At 40.5% G+C, this 7810-nt stretch overlaps 1 long non-coding RNA gene across 1 annotated transcript; it reads left to right on the forward strand.

Annotated features, from left to right (window-relative positions):
• Positions 1 to 1129: 1129 nt before the first annotated feature.
• LOC310793826 lies at positions 1130 to 4412 on the forward strand. The gene is made up of 3 exons (XR_014553541.1): positions 1130 to 1196; positions 1430 to 1810; positions 3823 to 4412. It is a non-coding gene; the product is annotated as an uncharacterized lncRNA (long non-coding RNA).
• Positions 4413 to 7810: the final 3398 nt, after the last annotated feature.

Here is a 7810-nt window from a genome sequence, read left to right on the forward strand (position 1 = left end):
TAATATTCTAACGGTTGTATAAATTATCTGCTGTTTTTATATTGGTTATGTACTTAAATAAAGTGTATTATTATTATTATTTATTATTATTATTAGGGGTTCGGGCTGGAACCCCTCTTGTATTTGCTATGTTTCTTATTATTGTTAGGGGTTCAAGCCCCGAAGGGGTGAACCCCTATTGTTTTTGCTCTGGTTGACTTTTATTTATTTTTTTCCCTCTTCTGCTGCGACGCAAATTCCCTTGAGTTGTTACATCGCAGAGACCTGAAATTTGCACAGATATTGGTTGTTACTAGATTCTCCAGAAGAAAAAGTAGAAAAAATCCGCCCACGGCGGGTACTACAGCGATATTTTGTTTTTAGGCCTTCGCAGGCCAGTTTAGGGCATTGTGACATCATCACCATCACCCTTCCCTGTTTTTCTATTGCTGACTTTGCTCATATGCACATGGAGGTCAGTAGTTGACCTGGTCTAATGCACCTTGTGTAAAAGTGTTTAGTCACCTGGAGGTCAGTAGTTGACCTGGACGAATCCATCTCGTCTAAAAAAGTGTAGACACCTGTAGGTCAGCAGTTGACCTCGGCAAATGTCATGCAATTGCTCGACTGTGATGTCATCAGCCTCCTAGGTACATTAGGGAGCAGTGCTGTCATCAAAGTATATAACATCATCATATACATTGTGACATCATCAGTGGTAACATTCAGCTACAGTTTGAGATGTCCCTGCTTGGGAAGCCATTGCTCCTAATGTTTTTTTTTCCATTGCTCCTAATGATGTCACTCAGTATTGTGAGTCTGTGACACTACTGATGATGTCATAGACATTGTGACATCATTGTCATGCAATTGTGATGTCATCAGTGAATGATGTCATCACACTGATTATACACACTGATTATACCTTATGCTAATGAAGTCCTATAGACTGATGATGTCATCAATATGTGACATCATTAATGTAGTCACCAGTCACCTGGCACTGATGATGTCACAATGCCATCAGTGATGTCACTCGAGCAATTGTGCTTTTTGGTTACACTCATCATCATTATTATTTTTTTATTTTTTATTATTATTATGGTATTGTTATCATTGTGTATAACAGTCTATGTTTGATTATGTCAGAGCTGATTGAAAGGAAGAGATCTGGTGGAGGAGAAGAACAAGAGAGAAAGATGAATTCTTCAGAAGAGGTGAGAAAGAGGATAATCAGCAATTATGCTGATATATATATATATACTGTATATATATAGAGAGATATAAAATATTATGCCATTTATTGTATGATGCGCAATAGTCTGATATGTTACACACAGAACAAGATATACGTTTGCCTATTAGCATTAGCATAATGCTTCATATCATAAAATACTTTGTCAGGGATATTAATGACTTTATATTCTTTATATCTTTCTCTATGAAACAGAGAAACACCAGCAGACCAAAACGCCACCACTGTCTGTGGTGTGGGAAATCTTTCAGTCGGTCAGGTCACCTAACAACACATGAACGCATTCACAATGGAGAGAAGCCATACTCCTGTGACCAATGTGGAAGCAGCTTCAGTCAGTTATCTAACCTAACAACACATCAACACATTCACACTGGAGAGAAGTCATACTCCTGTGACCAATGTGGAAGAAGCTTCAGTCGGTTAGCTAACCTAACAACACATCAACATATTCACACTGGAGAGAAGCCATACTCCTGTGACCAATGTGGAAGCAGCTTCAGACAGTTAGCTAGCCTAAGAAGACATCAACGTATTCACACTGGTGGAGAGAAGCCATTGAATTCTTCAGAAGAGGTGAGAGGTGTATGTATGTATGCATGTACTGTATATATAAACATCGAACAAAAAGTTCAGAAATTTGCGTTTGGTCGAACTTTTCTCTGTTGTTACAATGCTAAATGGCAATGTATTGTATACAGTTGGACAGCCTGTGTATTTCTCTGTTAAATGGTGCCCCATTTGTAAGGAACACGCATTTGTGGGATGAGCAGCACAGCTGAGTATGTGGGTTGCGCTCATGTAAAATGTGCCAAATCTTCTCTGCGACTACTGAACAGTTACAGTGTATCCTCCTGTTGGTATTGACTCTTGTTTGGTGGATTGGACGATTGAACTCTATCAGTAACAAGAAAGAAACAAGACATATTGACAATTTTACAATTTATTCATTGAACAGTCAGGAGCCTCAGTAGTGTGTGGAAGAAGTGTGTGTTGGTCACTCTTAGCATGAACAGCACATCCAAGATGATCCCACAAGTGCTCAATTGGGTTGATGTCTGGACTGTTGGCAGGCCTTTCCATTCTCTGCACTCCCACATTCTGGAGGTATTCTCTGATACACCCGGCTCTGTGAGGGGCGAGCGTTGTCATCTTGGAGAATGGCATTTGGTCCCAGGTTGTGGAGATATGGGACTGCTACTGGCTGCAGAATCTCATTTCGATATCTCGCCGCGTTGAGCTCGCCTTCAACGATGACAAGCCTCGTTTTTCAAGTCATGGAGATGCCACCCCACACCATCACACTGCCTCCACCAAAAGCTGTGACTATCAATCAGCATACCGTTCTCCCCGTCTGGAATGCCATCATCCCACAGCAGCGTATGACCAGGCTGGGGACCAGCATGAGGAGGAGGTGCCAGGCTGTTGTGGCTGCTTATGGTTCTTCCACACACTACTGAGGCTCCTGTTTGTTAAATGAATCAATTGTAAAATTGTCAATATGTCTTGTTTCTTCCTGGTTACTGATAGAGAGTTCAGTCATCATCAAATCCACCAAACAAGAGTCAATACCAACAGGAGGATACACTGTTCAGTAGTGGCAGAGAAGATTTGGCACATTTTACATGAGCACAACCCACATACTCAGCTGTGCTGCTCATCCCACAAATGCGTGTTCCTTACAAATGGCGCACCATTTAAAAGGGAAATAAACAGGCGTTTCCAACGGTATAAAATGTATTGCCAAGAAGCATTGTTACAACAGAGAAATAATCTAGCAAACACAAATTTCCAAACTTCTTGTTTGATGTTTATGTGTGTGCGTGCGCGTGCGTGTGTATGTACTGTATATATATATATATATATATATATATTGTTTATTGTTTATTGTTTAAAAGGATCCCCATTAGCTGCCGCCAAAGTGACAAGCTAGTCTTCCTATATACTGTATGTATATATATATATATATATATATATATACAGTATATATATATATGCGTGTATATAGATAGATATAGATATCTTTGTCAAGTGTTTGATATTTGAGGGATCACTGCAAAAGAAATTGTGTAATATAATGTGTATATATAATATAAGAGTATCAGCCGATATATCATTACATTACATTACATTACGTCATTTGGCAGACGCTTTTATCCAAAGCGACTTACAATAACACATTTTTGTCAGCAATAGAGTGATCAACTATGCAACACAGTCTATGACAACTACAACATCTGAAGGAATAGTGGTAAAGTTAAGTTAGTATTTTTTTTTTTTTTTAAGAGAGAGAAGTTAGTTCAAGAAGGGCCCAGATGGAGATATATCGATATCGGAATCTTTTTACTCCCTAATATTGGTATTAGTATCGGCATCTGCCTAAAAAAAATCCAGTATCGGTTGGGCTCTAGTCTGAATGAAATAGAATATTATGCCATTTATTGTATGATGTGCGATAGTCTGATATGTTACACACAGAACAAGATATACGTTTGCCTATTAGCATTAGCATAATGCTTCATATCATAAAATACTTTGTCAGGGATATTAATGACTTTATATTCTTTATATCTTTCTCTATGAAACAGAGAAACACCAGCAGACCAAAACGCTACCACTGTCTGCCGTGTGGGAAATCTTTCAGTCGGTCAGGTCACCTAACAACACATCAACGCATTCACACTGGAGAGAAGCCATACTCCTGTGACCAATGTGGAAGCAGCTTCAGTCAGTTATCTAACCTAACAACACATCAACACATTCACACTGGAGAGAAGTCATACTCCTGTGACCAATGTGGAAGCAGCTTCAGTCGGTTAGCTAACCTAACAACACATCAACATATTCACACTGGAGAGAAGCCATATTCCTGTGACCAATGTGGAAGCAGCTTCAGACAGTTAGCTAGACTAAGAAGACATCAACGTATTCACACTGGTGGAGAGAAGCCATACTCCTGTGACAAACGTGGAAGCAGCTTCAGTGAGTCAAGTATCCTAAGAAGACATCAATGTATTCACACTGGAGATAAGCCATTAGGGGTGCTCCAAAAAAATCGCGATTCTTAATGCCATGATTCCTGGATCGATTCCCAACTCCCAATAATCGATTCTTCAATGTCTAATTTTTAATGCTCTGGATGTCAAACGGTATCATGTATTATTGTACTGTTTTATGGTGTTTTCTTTAACTGTAAAGTGTTTCGAGACCATGTCTCATGGTGATTTTACACTATAAATAAAACTGAATTGAATTGAATTGAATGTCTTTTTGAGCTGCACGTGAAGGCAGCACTGCGCGGCGGAACCAATGGTGTCCGTTGAAAAAAGCATGTCTTGCATACTCGACACAAGACTGTTTTGATTTCTGTTGAACAAAAAACATCAATAAAGCATAAGTGGGGGAAAAAGATAGGTGCAACAAGTGGAAATTGTCAAGCAGCAAAATGCATCTTACAGGTACACAGCTGTGGAATGCATTACCATCTGACATTAAACAACTGACAGAGTTGAAGGTTCTTAACACGGACTGTTCACAGGCTTGCATAGCCTACTGCATAGCAACCACCTCTACTGTAGTTTCCTGGTGGTGGTGGTGGTGCACTTAACCTAAGGTGACCAGATTTCTGAAATGAAAATCTGGGACATTTCCAGTTCGGCAGTCAATATATCATTAAAATATCCAATGTTATAATCTATGAAATACAAAAAACGGACAATCCAAAATTGTCTTCTGTTGGTATTCACTCTTGTTTGGAGTTGCTTGGTGGATTGGATGATTGCACTCTCCCACAGTAATAAGGAAAAAAACAACACATATTGGCCATATTTTTACACTTTATTCATTTGACACTGTCAGGGACCTCAGTAGCGTGTGGAAGATCCATTCACAGCCACAACAGCTTTACACCTTGCCACCGCAAATTAGGTGCCAATCAGGTGCCAGTCGCACACCTGCCAGCACTTGAAGCTCAAAACATTAAATATCTACATTTGTGAAAAATGAAAACTCACAAGGGCACTCTGTTCTTTCTCTTGTTGACACACTGACACTGTCAGCAGAGTAAGAACATTTGAACGTGTGCTTCATAAGAAATCTATCTGAGCAGCATCATTAACGTGTCTGACGGACATGTTGTGTAAATTGTGTCTGTGTGATCACACAACATGCGTTTCCTCAGGCTCTCCCTCTCAGGTCGATGTGTACTTGGTCTGGCAGACAGCCAGAGTCTCCAGAGTCTTCACAGATCTCACAGACAGCTGTATTAACAGGAAGAGAGCAGCGCTGAACGATGAGTTCAAGCACAGCACATGACGGGACTAGCCTGCTCCAGACCCATTCAACACGCATTTGTGTTGGCTTTATTCATGAATTTATTTATTAATTTATGAATTAATAACAACTATAGTAATGTGATGCATTATTATTAATCAAAGTAGGGACATTTCCTTTTCTCTTGCCTGGTCAGGTTCAGCTACAGAACAGCAGCCATGGACCAATCAAGCAGAAGTTAATTAAATAAAACTGAATTTGTGGGGGGGGGGTGGATTTCATATGGCCCTACACTAGAGTAGCTACCAAGGCTGACAACCAGACAAACACAAAGCAGTGATGCTGTAGCTGGAGGGATGGCTTTATTTATTGCTACCTAAGCTAAATCATGGATACTAGGGATGCACCGATATGAAAATTTTGGCCGATGCCGATAACCGATATTAACATTGCTGTTATGGCCGATAACCGATATTTACCGATGTCGATATGATCTGTATAAAACCACATTTTTATGATCATCACATTTTGTACATACTGAAAAACACATGTTAACACTGAATTTGAAAAAGTTATGCATTTCTTTATATGCAAAGCCTTTGGAAAAGCCCATAAATCATACATTTACTGCATTATTTCATATCAATGTGAAGAATTTGGCTGATAATGATAACCGATATTAACATTGCAACATCTGACCGATACCGATATGACCGATATGACCGACATTTCAATGTCATAGAAATACTCAAAAGCTATATGTGTAACACGCACGGCTGGCTGTACGTACACACACATACACACACACACACACACACACACACACACACACACACACACACACACACACATACACACACACACACACACACACACACACAACGCCCCCAACACAGGGCTGTGAACTTCACATGCAGTAGTTATTTCCCTCTACGGTTGGTTGTGAAAACTGTGGTTCCCTGAATGCATCACGCTAACAGCCAGCTAGGACTGGCACAGGCCTCCACGCATGACTTCACTTAAACCTATTACTGTATGTATGCCACAGGAAAATAACCATCATATTACTCAAGAGCTGGCATGACACCTGCACTGATGCAGGCTTTGACTCTCTGTGTGTGTGTGTGTGTGTGTGTGTGCGTGCGTGTGTGTGTGTGTGTGTGTGTGTGTGTGTGTGTGTGTGTGATGCTCAGTAGAATAGTATTTTGCAGTAGCGAGCATGAATCTTGCTCACACACACATACGTTAGAAGGACAGCACAGGCCTATTTGCCATCTTTTCCCCCCCATTGTCGCGTCCCAGAGGCCACGGAACAGATTTTTCCGGAACAGAGCGACATCACATAAGGACCGGGGCCCCAACTGATGACATCATCTTTGGGACAACACAGCCAACTTCCTTTAACCCGCGAGACGGATGACATCACCGATCCAAGCTAACACTTGTTGCTCTTGAAACAGCAGAAAATGTCAACAGTCCATAAAGAAACATATGGCGATAATATCATATGGCCATGTGTGACGTTCTGTTGATCTGACCTACAGCCTAAAGTGTATCGCTGCTCGTCCTGGAGGGACAGAACAAAAGATGTGTCCTTATCTAGTGATTTCCCTTGCTGAGGAAAAGGAAATAAGAGTCTTCCCGTACTTCCTGTCATGTGACGGGGGTCTGAGATGTGACCTGACACCAGAGAGACATCTGAAGGGCTATCACAGCCTGTCTCCATCCAGATACATCCTCAATGGAAACTGTGTGTGAGAGACCGTACGGGTTCATCCATCGGGAGGGAGGAAACTGATAAGTGACATGGGGCTGTGTCCTCTGGCTTCAAGGGGAAAATCTACCCTAAAAACCTTTCACACACACACAAAAGCTATATGTTATGTTATGTTATGTTGTGTTATGCAATGTTTTTTGTATTTTCTGGGTCCTTTTTTGTTGTTTGGTGGCGTATTTTTCTTATTCTCACAGACAACTGGTCAAACATAGAGCATGTGAAGCTATGTTGAGATATCTTCACCACAGAGTTGTTTGATAACAGTAAACATTTCAGCTATCTAAGTCAGGTTTTGCTGTCTTTTAGGGTTGGGCAATTAACCAAAAATGTATCGAAATGATTTAGAACGACTAACCGACTTAATCTTACTCATTCGGTTATAGTTTCCCCAATGCGTGCGTGCATTTATGAACTGTCCCCTTAAAATAAATACTATATAATCTGCTTCACTTCACCTTCCCTGGTCAGAGAACTATGAGAACTGAGAGCAGTGTTTACAAAAAAGCATATCCAATAATTGTTCATTA

The sequence above is a fragment of the Poromitra crassiceps genome (genome assembly GCF_964638095.1).
Source record: "Poromitra crassiceps genome assembly, chromosome: 19".
In the NCBI taxonomy this organism is placed as follows: domain Eukaryota; kingdom Metazoa; phylum Chordata; class Actinopteri; order Beryciformes; family Melamphaidae; genus Poromitra; species Poromitra crassiceps.